Source organism: Quercus robur, chromosome 5, assembly GCF_932294415.1.
Source record: "Quercus robur chromosome 5, dhQueRobu3.1, whole genome shotgun sequence".
Taxonomy (NCBI): Eukaryota; Viridiplantae; Streptophyta; class Magnoliopsida; order Fagales; family Fagaceae; genus Quercus; species Quercus robur.
The window spans coordinates 74,664,219-74,679,562 of NC_065538.1; positions in this window are offsets into that span (position 1 = coordinate 74,664,219).

Sequence of the window (15,344 nt, forward strand, 5' to 3'; positions counted from 1 at the left end):
CTCTGCTCACGGCAAGACCCTCTTTTTATAGTGCCTACTGTGACCAGATTTTACTGTTTTAGCCCTTAACTCCCTTTGTCTGGTCTGGGTGTATTGGTCGACCATCACTGTTCCATCTGTGTCACCCTCCCATCACCAGATAAGGAAGAGTATTTTTTTTGCTTGTTTGCTGTGGCACCCTTTCCTGCTACAGTCTGGGTTCTTTCTCTCTCCCTATCCCTCATGGCATGCATCTAGTGGTTCCAACTCAACTTGCCTCTTTTGGGTAGTAAGCTATCCCAGCAGGACACCTCCCCGAAAGAGCCTGAGCCGGAGCCTTCAAAATAGATTTTTCCCCTCTCCCCACCACCAAACCATGCCCTCTAAATCTCTGACCCCCGACCTCACCATGCTTTGTATTGGCTGGGTACAGGCTGGTGGTGCCTGAGCCTTGCGCGTGCCTTCTTTCCATATGTGTCCAAAATCTACCTGCTGCCCATTTGTCTGCCGTGGTCCGAAGGCTTGCTTGCATTGTCTGCCGTCCATTTTCTTTGACCTTTTATGTGGCTGCTTTTTGATTTCCCGCTCCTCTCAAGAGCTGGGCTTTATTTGATGATGGGCCTTATATTTCTTTGGCCTACCTCATTTCTTGCCATATTTGTTATGTTATTCCTACTGTAATGGTTTAATCCTGCTGAGCCTCTTTAGGCCAACCATTTATTCTTTCTCCCAGTGGCTTGGTATGGCCACTGGTTTCTTTTCTTACTTATGGGCTCCTGTGTCCCTTTTGTTTTTCTCTTGGATGTCCTTAGCCCATTTGCTTTCTTTGGGCTTCCTTGGCCTTTTTGCTAATTCTGCATTCTCATGGGCTTTTACTAACTTCATTAGGCTTCCCCGACCCAATTACCTTATTATTATTCTTGGGGTTCATGGGCCTGCCATAAACCCTTACTTTCTTAGTTTGCATTACTTTGGGCTTGTGGCGGTCATTTCTCACTTTTCTACATCATACACTACCCATGGGATGCTATTTCTCTCTTTCCAGGCTTCTTTAAGCTCACTTGCCTCTTCAAGGCCCATTTGTTTATTTCTAAGGCCTGTGATCCATTATTCCTGCCACTTGGGCCTGATGGTTTTGCTGTCTCTTTCGCCAATTCTTTGCTGCCCTTGTTATTGGGCTTTCCTTCTTTCCACCTGGATTCTCACAAATGACCCTCAACAAATAACAATAACAATAATAATATTGTATTTATCTTCCTTTCAATACAAATAGGAAAACAAATAATAAATTACCCAAAAATAAATGTTAAATAATACATAAAAGATTACACATCCATAGTTCGCTATCATCATAAAAGAATGGGGGAAAAACTAAATGTCATGGACCATAAGTCTTTTTAGGTACGGTTTACCATCACCATAAATACTAAATGTGCATGTGAAACTGTTAAGAGTGAATATACTATACTGTCTCATATGAATCTAATGTGGGAAAAAAATCACTTCAAAATGGGTCAAGTCGGGTCAATTCGTTTTTATTGCTATTCATAAAATCCTTGGTCAAATCAGGTATTAATCTTTAGGTTATTGTTTAGGGGGTTCAATTTTGCAAAGTCTAGCCAAAACCCATGCACTTTTACAAGGTTTGGAAAATGGAGTAACCTTATCAAACATTTTATCTCTTTATTAGAAAACAATCTCTTCCAAATATTGAAAATTAATGTTGTTAATAGAGTTGAAGGGAGAAAATATACAAGATTATCGAAAAGGGAACAGCTAGTTGTGAAAAATTTCAATCATGTACTTAAGTAGGTCACCAACCATAAGTATTCCCCAAAAATAGTTTGGACAAAGTTCAACTTCCAACTCGGCCTTCACGAGCAGTTCTTTTCTCTTTGTCTGTTACCATCTTTATTGCTAAGGATAATGAAAGTAGTGGCAAAGGTGCTTAGTAATCTGATGAGAGTTTCTAATGAGACCTTGTTGGCTCATCATAACAATAAAGAGATGGAAAGCCTAACTAGTGACTTACTATCCCATGGCTTCGAGATCGAGAATGCAACTTCTCACATGGACTGCCAATTATCCAAGTTCCCTCACAGTGAATCCTCTTTGATGCTAAGCTAGAATGTCACCACCATATAATAGTTGGGCTGATTGGGTTACAAGTTAACTCATATTCTTTCACATGCAGAAAAAATAAAGTAACAACTAATAATAATAATAATAATAATAATAATATGATTGTATTGTTTTTATCTTCCTTTCAATATAAATAAGAGAACAAATAATAAATTAACAAGAAATAAAAGTTATATATATATATATATATATTTGATGAGAAATAAAAGTTAAATAATACATAAATTCTTAAGATTATGCAATTCATAGTTCACTATCATCATGGGGGGGGGGGGACTAAATGTCTATGGACCATAATTTTTTTAAGATACAGTATATCATCACCATAAATACTAAATGTGCATGTGAAACTGTTTTTTTTTTTTTTTTTTTTTTTTTTTTTTAACAAGATAGAAATTCTACTATAGCTTAGAAGAATACATTTCTCATCATTTAACAAGAAGAAAACATATTTTTAAATATTTCTTCCCAGTTAAGTGATGGTATCTTTTAATTACCATAAATAAATACGCAATATAAACAAAATTTCTAAAGTTATTCTTTTTAAAATTTTATTTTTAATATCTTTCCTGTGCATCGCACGGGCATTTCTCATCATTTAACAAGAAGAAAACATATTTTTAAATATTTCTTCCCAGTTAAGTGATGGTATCTTTTAAATTACCATAAATAAATATGCAATATAAACAAAATTTCTAAAGTTATTCTTTTTAAAATTTTATTTTTAATATCTTTCCTGTGCATCGCACGGGCATTTCTCATCATTTAACAAGAAGAAAACATATTTTTAAATATTTCTTCCCAGTTAAGTGATGGTATCTTTTAAATTACCATAAATAAATATGCAATATAAACAAAATTTCTAAAGTTATTCTTTTTAAAATTTTATTTTTAATATCTTTCCTGTGCATCACACGGGTATATTATCATTCTTCACATACGTGACAAGCGTGGCTGGTATTTAAACTATAATTATCTTTGTGGAATTAAAAGGTTTCAGGTGTGGCCCTACATAAGTGGTTATTGGTGTTCTTTTTCAAAATGTTTGGTTGTTATACTCTTTTTTTTTTCTCTCAAATCCAAACAAATGACAGAGAACGTGATTGAACAAAATAGTGGTGGAATGAGTACATGCCATGCAGATACAATAACAACAAAGTGCCAAAGTGTATAATGTTAAATGAAACAATGTTTGTGAGTTTGGCATGCCTTGAAAATAAAGAATAAAGAATAACATATGTTTGTGATTTTAAATGAAACAAAATATTTTATTGTCATGTGTATATTTATGTTTATGTTTATCTTGGTTTTGTTTACTGTTAGAAATCTATGTTCACAACATTTTCACAACAAATCCTAAGTGGTAAGTTGTTATAGGTTGTTAGTGGTGGGATAAAAAAGAAATTTCAGTGGCAGGTTCAAATTAGAGCCAATAACAACTAACAATCTATGATTTATTGTGAAATGTTGTGGATGTAGCACTTCTCCAATTGCTATATTTAAAAAATAATAATTCTTAATTAATATTGTGGGGCCCAATAGTTTGTGGCCTTGGCCCATCTATTCGTTAAGGCCTAAGGCTTGAGCCGAGAAGGGTTATAGCCCAAGATCGGTAATACAAGTACAAAATGGCCTTGGGGCACAGCCGAGGACGATTCAGTCCTCGGCATGTCCGAGATCTCACAGGAAGGAAGGGCAAAAATGATATAGAAAACGGCTAGGGAAAAAATCTAAAATATCTATGTCAATTGAAAAGGGTACGCTGGAAAGTATAACGACCAGGGAAAGCTGCCTTTACTGCCATTCAATACTCTGCACCTGACAAAGCCATACTCTCCAGCTTTTACAACCACCCCCAACCACTCTGGGTATGGGCTGATGGGACAAGTATCAGCCTTGGAATGTCGATCCTACACGTGGACGAAGGATAAGGAACGCAAGCGAGTATAAAAGGAAAAGTGAGCAATCCAGAAAAGAGGCTGGGAAAAATGGCCAAAAACCAGAGCCTCCCAGCCCGCCTCCAGGAAAAAGACTCCTAGGGCGAAAACGACTTAACCATGTATGAGCACTACTAGAAACCCACCGTCTGGTGATTGAGGCCTAGTCTTTCAAACCCACGCTCTACAAATGATATTGTTTGGGCCTTTTTACGTGCGAACCCAACACCGTTGCGGGTCGTTATGAATCGTGTCCTTACAATTGGCGCCGTCTGTGGGAAAGGCTTGTGTGTTGGCATAGACGGTAGGTCGAGAAAGTCTCCTTGTCATTTCTAACAGCCGGTTATAGTGTTCTAGCGTAGAGTTCCACTAGGGGCTATGATTCTTGACTAGGGGCTACACTTTGTAGCGTCAATCGTATGGATGGTTCTAGGGGCTTGGCCGAGGAGCCAATCCCCCTAAAACCAAGGTCCCATGCCATAGCTGGGGGGTTATTTCCCCCGACTACCAATCGAAAACTGAGTTTTGGACAGAACCAGGGTATTGTATGGTCCTCGGACTCAAACCTATGGGGAAACCAACTACTTAGATGAGAAAACTGAGTTTTGGACAGAACCAAGGTATTGTATGGTCCTCGGATTCAAACCTATGGGGAAATCAACTACTCAGATGAGAAAACTGAATTTTGGACAGAACCAGGGTATTGTATGGTCCTCGGACTCAAACCTATGGGGAAACCAACTACTTAGATGAGAAAACTGAGTTTTGGACAAAACCAGGGTATTGTATGGTCCTCGGACTCAAACCTATGGGGAAACCAACTACTTAGATGAGAAAACTGAGTTTTGGATAGAACCAAGGTATTGTATGGTCCTCAGACTCAAACCTATGTGGAAACCAACTACTTAGATGAGAAAACTGAGTTTTGGAAAGAACCAGGGTATTGTATGGTCCTCGGACTCAAACCTATGGGGAAACCAACTACTTAGATGAGAAAACTGAGTTTTGGATAGAACCAAGGTATTGTATGGTCCTCAGACTCAAACCTATGTGGAAACCAACTACTTAGATGAGAAAACTGAGTTTTGGAAAGAACCAGGGTATTGTATGGTCCTCGGACTCAAACCTATGGGGAAACCAACTACTTAGATGAGAAAACTGAGTTTTGGACAGAACCAAGGTATTGTATGGTCCTCGGACTCAAATCTATGGGGAAACCAACTACTTAGATGAGAAAACTGAGTTTTGGACAGAACCAAGGTATTGTATGGTCCTCGGACTCAAACCTATGGGGAAACCAACTACTTAGATGAGAAAACTGAGTTTTGGACAGAACCAGGGTATTGTATGGTCCTCAGACTCAAACCTATGGAGAAACCAACTACTTAGATGAGTGTCCAACCAAGGTATCGTATGGTCCTCGGATTCAAACCTTTGGAAAGGTCAGCTACTTAACAAAAATTTTAAGTTGTTCGATCCTCGGCTCAAATACTAGAAAAAGGTTAAGGCTATGAAAGTTGTTAGGAAGATTGTGAAACACCTTATTACCCAGCAACCTGGAGGGGCTGTTCATTTTCGGGTTATATGTCTTCGGATGATTACCTCCTACACCGCGCCGAGCATTCAGTTGTCATCTCGGCTATTTTGGGGTAAGTGCTGTTTTTCTCAAGTCGGCATTATTGTGCCAGACAACTCTATTAAATTCATGATAATATCTTTTCCTTAGCAAGAGTTTTGACCCTAAGTGTCATTTGTTCAAGTCGGTATTATTGTGCCGAACAGCATTCGTGAGTTCATAATAAGTACCTTTTTCCTTGATAAGGGATTTCGGTCCTAAGTATTGTACTCTCAGGTCGGCGGTATTGTGCCAGACCGCCCCAATAAGCTCATCACAATATCCTGTCTTTTTCTTCTTAATATGGGTTTCAACCCTAAGTATCATTTGTTCAATTCAATATTATTAAGTCGGGTAGTTTCAATAAACACAGAGTAGGATCTTTCTATTAACCGAGATTTCGGTCCTAGACGTCGGTCAAAGTGTAAAAATAAAAAGAATTCACAATATAGTATGTCTTTTCACGGCGTAACCATTTCAGAAATAAAGAGATAGAACATGTGAAATAAAGCAATAACGACTTTTATTAATATAAAAAGGTATTACAACGTACAAAGAAGGGCTTAAACAAGCCTATACAGAAGGTGGATTACAAAAACAATAATAAAAAAAAAAACAACAACAACCACAATATGACCAATAAGCAATCGGATGTCTTTTTTAAACTCGTTTCCGAAGTCCTTCCAAACTCTGCCCCAGTAGCGCCCATATTGAGAGGAGGACTTTCTTCAGAAGAAGAAGGAGGAGATGAAGAGAAAGAAGGAGGAGAAGAAGAGGAAGAAGGAAAAGCGCTAGGATGGATCTGGCGATGGAAAGAAGAAGAAAGAGAGGCAAAAGGAGGCACCAGTGAAGGAAGAGAGGAAAAAGCAGGGGCACTTAGTCCCTGCGTCAGTCCTGACTCCTAACATGCTGGTGCCATGTTAGCTATGCTCATGAGAGAGCGGCTGGTACTGATAATGGGTGACCCCAGCTCAGTCGCGCCGAAAGTTTGACGTGACGAGCCCCTGTTTCGGATTTTGGCTGAAAGGAAGGCAAGAAGGATCTTGAGTCTCCGCCATCTCTACCCTGACCGAGCCATTTTCAGCTTCATAAGAATGTGGTGTTTCTGGGAGGGGTATGGTTCCTTCATTACGTACGCCTATCTCGAACGTATCACAATTTAAGGTGTAACTAGCGGGTAAAGTAAACTCTGGAGGAGGCTAAGGGTTGCAGATTTCAGAAGGATGAAAAGGGTCTCTGTACAAGAGAAATAGCCTCCAACTTCTCTTCTTATACGAAGGGTAAAACGGAGGGTATTTAATTTGTCTACATTTCCAAGAAAATCTGTAAACGAGAATATACCCGTTCCATTTCCCCACATCGTCAACAAATCGTCGAATTTAAATAGTCTCGTAAATGGAAGTCATTAAAGGCGCGTTTCGGATAATCAAACGGCAGGGACGCATTATGAATGAATTCATAGGAATGTCTTGTAGTCCGGTATGTTTCCTGGGTAGATGAAGAGACACCAGCATTAATGAAGGACAGAGTTAAACGAGCCATAATAAAGGCTTGGTGTTCCCAAAATCCTCCTCTTCAACCAAGAGGTCGGACAGCAGGATTTTGAGGGGCTATTGTAGGGCCCAATAGTTTGTGGTCCTGGCCCATCTATTCGTTAAGGCCTAAGGCCCGAGCCGAGAAGGGTTATAGCTCAAAATTGGTAATACAAGTACAAAATGGCCTTGGGGCACAGCCGAAGATGATTCAGTCCTCGGCATGTCCGAGATCTCACAGGAAGGAAGGGCAAAAATGATATAGAAAACAGCTACGGAAAAAATCTAAAATATCTATGTCAATAGAAAAGGGTACGCTGGAAAGTATAACGACCAGGGAAAGCTGCCCTTACTGCCATTCAATACTCTTTACCTGACAGAGCCATACTCTCCAGCTTTTACAACCACCCCCAACCACTCCGGGTATGGGCTGATGGGACAAATATCAGCCTTGGAATGTCGATCCTACACGTGGACGAAGGATAAGGAACGCAGGCGAGTATAAAAGGAAAAGTGAGCAATCCAGAAAGGAGGTTGGGAAAAATGGCCAAAAACCAGAGCCTCCCAGCCCGCCTCCAGGAAAAAGACTCCTAGGGCGAAGACGACTTAACCATGTATGAGCACTACTAGAAACCCACCGTCTGGTGACTGAGGCCTAGCCTTTCAAACCCACGCTCTACAAATGATATTGTTTGGGCCTTTTTACGTGCGAACCCAACACCGTTGCGGGTCGTTACGAATCGTGTCCTTACAAATATATTTACAAACATTTTATTATTGCTACTTGATTTTAGATTCTAAAATAAATATAACCATATGTCCAAAAATATACCTAAAACTAAATATTAATTTAATTAATTGTAGCATTCCCAATGTGTCATATCATAATTTTTCAAGAAATTATGCATCCTTGTATCCTGTATCATGTTGTACCCATACCCATGTCAAAACTTGTGCAATATATAAATTTACAAGTCATATGCAAAGTGACACATATCAATATTGCCATGGTATATTTTGCGGTATCAGCCTTTCATCTATCGATTTTAGCTAGCTTGCAAAGATTTTGGATTATTTTGGACTCCAACATTTATGCATTGGTCATATGGGGTTTAGTGCAGCAAGAATCATAGATTATGGATGTTGGATGGTACTAGCAATTGTATCGATCATATTTTTATCATTGATAGTCTACCCAATTCTCACTAGCAAATCTGGAGTTTACCCTATTTTGAACTTCAAAGAAGAAGAAGATAAAGTCGAATATTGATTTCGATACCTTATATTGGTTTTGGCCTAGGTATTTCTAATGGTCTTCTTAAGTGATGCATATGGCATCCACTTTGCATTAGGTGCCTTCAATTGAGTTATGATACCAAACAGAGGGCTAAAGGCAATGATGGTGGAGAAGGTTGAGGGATTTTTATCTGAGATATTGATGTATGTGGTTTTGGGGTTGTTATTGTAGAGTTATTAACAAGACAAAAGTAGACTTGGAAAATGGATTGGGTAGGGTTAGGTTGGGTAAAAAACAAGTTACAAGTAGGGTGGGTCGATCAAATTGTGGATTGGGTTACAAGTTTACTCATACTTTTTCACATCTAAAAAAAAAAAAAAAAAAAAACAATAACAATGTCAAATTGACTTAATGATATGGGTTTTTAGTGGCAACCATAGTCTAAATTGGTCAAAATCTTGTGAGCTAAAAATTCATATCATATGTAGCTACTAAATTAGTGGATCACTTTGCGACATTATTAGGAATCACACTTATAGGTTCATTTCTAAGTATTTTTATAATGCATGGGTGTAAATAAATAAATAAATAAAAGGCAAAAATACACTATTGATCCCTACATTTGGACCGATTCCCATTTTGGTCCCTATTTTGATTTTGCTACTATTCCAGTCCCTAAAATTTGAAAATCAATTCTTTTGGTCTCTACTATTAACCCACTAACAGAAAACTCCAACGTGGCAAGCAGAGTGCCTTGTTTGCAAACATGACGTTGACGTGGCCATTAAATTATTATTAAAAAAATTATTTGACATTTTTAAATGACATATCAACATTTTGATTTTTTTTTAAGTCGGACCAGAAAATTTATAAAAAAAGAAAAGAAATTAAATTAAAAAAACCTTAAATATAATTTAATTAAAAAAAATTTTGTTACTTTTCATTATTTTTCGTAAGAACATTGCAACTTATTCTTGAAGTTCTTCTCAAATCAAACCCAACAACCAAGAACTCAAACCCAGATTACAAGAACACACACCAAAAAAAAGAAGAAGAAGAGACCAAACACAAATAGAGACCTAGATCACAAACAAAGACCAAACACAAACGAATCCTAGATCACAACCCAAGCCAAAATCATCAACAGACCCAACCGACCAAACACAAACAAACCAATCAACCCACACCAACAACCACCACCACATACCATTCACAACACCACATCCACCAACCACTGATCCGTGTTTCACAACACCCACCAGCAAGACTCTAAAATTTTCCCATTGTTTTCTCCGCATCAAGACCCCATGGCTTCCATGATCAAAACCTCAAAGATTAGCCTCTTGACCTGCTCGCTATTGGTTAATATCGGGTGTAAGGTTTTGAGTAGAGATGAGATTTTGAGATTAGAGAGTTTGGGTAGTGTGTGGTGTAAAAGAATCCAATTGGACACCAAATCCTCCACAAACCCAATCTCCTTCACCGACCCTAGGGAATCCACCTCCACCATCGAAGCGGTGGCGCTCTTCTTCACCGAAAAAGGCAACCTCAATGCTCGAGCCAAATCGGCATGGTTGAGATTAACGCAAACCGACTCAAAGAGTGCGGTTGATTCGTCTTGGATTGTTGGAGTTTGATCATGGGATGGGTTTTGTGGGTCTTCAATTTGAAGGGTCAAGGTTTGTTGGGATTAGGAATCATATGGAATCCACTTTGCATTAGGTTCCTTCAATTGAGTTATGATACCAAACGGAGGGCTGAAGGCAATGACAGTGGAGAAGGTTGAGGGGTTTTTATTTGAGATATTGATGTATGTGGTTTGGGGTTGTTATTGTAGAGTTATTAACAAGACAAAAGTAGACTTGGAAAATGGATTGGATAGGGTTAGGTAGTGTGAAAAACAAGTTATAGGTGGGGTGGGTTGATCAGGTTGTGGATTAGGTTGATTAGATTATGGGTTTACTCATATTTTTCACATCTAGGAAAAATAATTAAGTAACAATGAAAATAACAATAACAATAACAATAATAGTATTATGATTATATTGTCTATATCTTCCTTTCAATATAAATAAAATAACAAATAATAAATAACTTAAAAATTAAAGTTAAATAATACGTAGATTTTAAGATTACACAATCCATAGCTCACTATCATCATAAATAAAAAATAAATAAATTAATTAAAAAAACACTAAATATCATGGACCATAATGTTTTTTAGGTACGGTATATCATCATAATAAATAATAAATGTGCATTTAAAACAACAAATCTCAGCAACGTTTATTAGCTTCAAATGTGCATTTGTTAGTGTGAAATCGTGACTTAAAGTCAATGGTATATTAGCTTTAAATAAATATGCATTTAATTTGCTTACCTATGGTTTGAAATTTTGTATTTTATCCACTTTTGGTTTGCCCTATTAGGGTTTCCTAAGCCACCTCCTCACTTTCTCTGTTATAGACATAAAAAAAACATAACAAATTAACACAAACAAGATCAAAATGAGGCATCTGCAATTCATCCACCAGAGCCAATAATAAATGTGCATTTATTAGCTTGAAATTGTGACTTAAAGTCACAAGTTTAGTTATTTAATTGGGCAAGTTACAACTTACCCACCTGGCCACCCATGGTTTGGCCAAAAGTTTTTTTTTTTTTTTTGGCCTACTCGTGGTTTGAAATTTGGCACTTTACCCACCTAAAGCCTGCTCTGTTAGGGTTCCATAATCCACCTCCTCATTTTCTCCATTATAAACATGAAAAAACTAACAAAATTAATGAAAAAAAATAAAAAAATAAAAAATGAGGCATCTGTCAAAATTTAAAACCTTGACTCAAGAACTCCAATAGAACAAAAAAGTCACTTAAACATCAACTTTTACCATCAAACAGCCACTTGAGCAACATTTTCGGTATTCAACAAAGAGGAAAATGCCTAGACTTCTCTCTCTCTCTCTCTCTCCACAATCCAGAGTTCAAACTCATGTCTGACCTCCACCCTAAAACTGATTATCAAGATATAATCATCAACTAGGACTGCCACCACACCACCAAACCCACAGCTGGCCTACCATGATCTAGGGTCCAGTCCCACGGTTGAGTTCCTCCCAACACTAATTCTCTCGCTATTTCATTCTCCAATTTGGTACCTATCAATTTCAAGTTCCACTCCTCTTCCATACAAGTCTTAATCATATGCCTAAACACCATTTTTATTTTTTATTTTTATGCAATACCTTTTTTTTTTTTTTTTTGGTAAACTATGTAATTGGTCTCTATCCTATACACTATATTTCAATTTGATCCCTAATCTTTCAATTGTGTCAATTTGGTCCCTAACCTTTTAGTATTGTGTCAATTTAGTCCCTAACGATATCTTTTGAATGAAAATTTATGACGTGTCTAATGGTCAAAGCAAAAAATTAGCTTACGTTGATAAGACAATAAACTTAAATTTTATTTTGGCCGTTTGCCATGTTAGCAATTTTCATCTAAGATATAACATCAGGGACTAAATTAACACGACATTGAAAGGTTAGGAATCAAATTGACACAATTGAAAGGTTAGAGACTAAATTGAAATATGATGTAAAGGTTAGGAACCAAATATGTAGTTTACCCTTTTTTTTTATTTAATTTGTTAATTTTCGTGTCATTTTAATTTGACCACTTCTTCTCACCTTCGCTCCAAACTCTCTCTCTCTCTCTCTGGCATTCCATACTTTTTCTTCCCTTGTTTGGTTGCTAGGAAAGTGTTGGAAAATGAGTGAAAATTGAATTTTGAATTTTGAATTTTGAATTTTGAGTTTTTATTTGTTTATTCTTTGGAAACCATAACAATACAAGGGAGAGTAACAGTTATTTGTTTTGGGCTTGATTGAATGGTTTTGTGTGCTATGATTTGGGTGATTTTGGTCATTTTCATATTAGGTATTTTGGTTTTTTTTTTTTTTTTTTTGGGAGGTGGGGTGGGGGGGGGGGGGGGGGGGTTTGTTGTGGAAAATCTGAGTTGGACTTGATAATTGAGATATACTACGGTTGTTTTTTAGTTGTGGAATCTAGGTGTTAAAGTTGATAGTTGTTGGGAAAGAGTGGGAAATGGAACGACACTGAGTTTTGCATTCTGTGTTTATCTTTGTTCATTTAGAAGTTGGTTGAATGGATGTGCGGAAAATTTGAGTGGGACTTCGAATTGAGTAACTGAGATGTGTTATGGTTGTTTTTAATTCTAATCACAGGTGGATAAGTTGTAGTTTTCCCTATTTAATATGTGGAACATATTTTTCATATTTTTAATCATCATCATCTTAATAAACATATCAATTTTTTAAAAAGATTTGGGATTCAATCTATGCCTACACCAAAAACTAATTGGTGTCTTAGTCTGATGATAAAGAACTATCATCAGGAGCAAATGCCATAGGTTCAAACAAATGTTATATGGGCTTTGTTCCACATAAGTCTCCTAATTATAAAGCATTGGTTTATCCTGTTCTTAGGCTCTAATATATGCAATAGAGTCCCTATCTCATATTCCTTTGTTCAATAATTTGCTGGGTTTGACCTTGGATTGGGGGTCAGTAAATCTTAACTCTGTTGCATTGATGGAGATATTGCAAAAATCTCCGTCTAAAGACACTGATATTTATTATGGTAACTTCATCAGCACTACATTGTTTACTATTGTGTTACTTGTGCATCTGTTTCGGTTCCATATTGTTGTTTCTTATTTACTGCGATGGTTAAAGCATTTAATTTGCAATGGTAATTTGGGGAATCAGTCTGTCCTCAGATTGTGAAAAGGTTCATAGGATATTGGACCCCGATACGGTTTGTGTCCAGTGCCATAATGCACTAGACACGCTGGAATTCAGAAACGTGTAACACGTCCAACGCACTAATGCACTAGATACAAGCTTAATCCATTGGATCCAGTGCTTCTTGTCACAGCTCAAGGTGCATTAAAGTCCATGGTAATGATGGAGATCTATCTAGGGTAGAGGCTTTACTCAAGAATGCATTAGCATTGAACAAAATGGTTATATCCTGTTCGGTAGGAGACTTAGAGAAGCAGGAGAAGGTTTGTGAACAGCTATTAAAGCTCCCTAGAGTGTCAAAAATTTGTGAATTGGTTTTGGTTTGAGCTTGAAAGACTTCTTTATTTTCTACCTCCCGTGCCTTTCCTATGTAACCTGCTGTTATGACTTTTTGTTATTTAGTTATAATTAGTCTATGTATCCTCCAAGGGGTTCAACTTATGTGTGCAGTGTTAATCTTTTCATTGATGCGAAAATTACACTTTTTTATTCTAATCTTTTATATTGAAACGCATAATTGACCCCAACCCCAAATTTTAAAGTGTTGCTTTAATGTATCTTTTGCCATCTATTTTGAGGCTAATTAAACAAAATTTAGTACTGAAAGTCCAACTTACCACTCTTTCCAATCTCAAAGATCAATTTTGCAGTGAAAGGTCAATTTAATCCTACTATCATAGTATAAATTTTTTTCAGAGAAATCATTGAATCAATATCATTAATCAAGAAAATTTATCTAAGTACAAAGCATCCTCAACTAGGGGAGGAGAGTCTTCTAACCAAATAGCTTCCTCACTAATATGTTTAACAAACATAGCTTCTAGCTAGCCCATGGGCAACTGTATTACCAGTTCGCCGAGTACATGAAACAGAGCAGGTATGCATTCCTGGCATAATCAGTTGAATCTCATCAAGGATGTGGCCCTCGAGGGACATGTGTGGGCTTGGTGTGATCAAAGCCTTCTTCACGTTCAAATTGTCTCCTTCAATTACTAACTCATGGAATCCAGCCTCTACAGCAAAGATAATTGCTTTTTTTTTTTTTTTTTTTTTTTTTTTTTTGTATTTGATTATATTTTTCTGGTTTTTTAAAATTCGATTAACTAGCTACAACTATGCAAGGAACTCTCAAATCTGGAACTCGAATATCTTACAATGGATAATTTAAGCACAAAAAGTGATGCATGTAGCTTTGGGGTTGTTTTTGTAGAGTTCTAAACATTAAAAAGATTCACTTAGAAAACAGATCGGGTTAGATAAAAATAATAAAAATAAATAAAAATAAAAACAACTCACAAGCGGGGTGGTTCAATCAAGTAGTGGGTTGTGCTAATTACGTTAAAGGTTGTCCATATTTTTTCACATGCAAAAAAAAAAAAAAAAAACAATAACATTAACAACAACAACAACAACAACAACAACAATAATAATAATAATAATAATATTATGACTATATTGTCTATATGTTCCTTTTAATACAAACTAACCTCATCACACGTACGGAGTGTATGTGTGATGAGGCTCTTTTTTAATTATTTTGAGTTTAATGTAATTTTTCAATTTAAATTTCTCTATTATTAGTGAGATTATACAGGAATAAACTTTTAAGAAATTAAAACTTAGGATTTGAAAATAAGTAAACAGGTTTAGTATGTGCTAGTTTTTAGAAAAAAAAAAATGTTTTAAACATGCATGAGATATATTAAAATAGAGAGTGTGCTAATTTTTAGAGAAAAAAATTTTATCTAGTAGTTTTTTTTTTTTTTTTTTTTTTGAATTGCAATTTTAACTCTATTTTTTATTTTTTAAGAATAAGGGTTATCTAATTAGATTATGGGTATTTTCAACATTTTTTTAAAGTTATAACTAACTTTCTGAATCCTTTTAATATATAGAGACAAAAGTACAAATAATAAATTACCCAAAAATAAAAGTCATATTAGACATAAATTCTTAAAATTACAAAATTTAGTTCAGTATCATTATAAAAGAATGGGGGAAAAAAAACTAAAAGTCATGAACCATAATTGAAATAGAGCAAATACAAACGGTTGCTAAACTGGCAATGAGCTATATGGG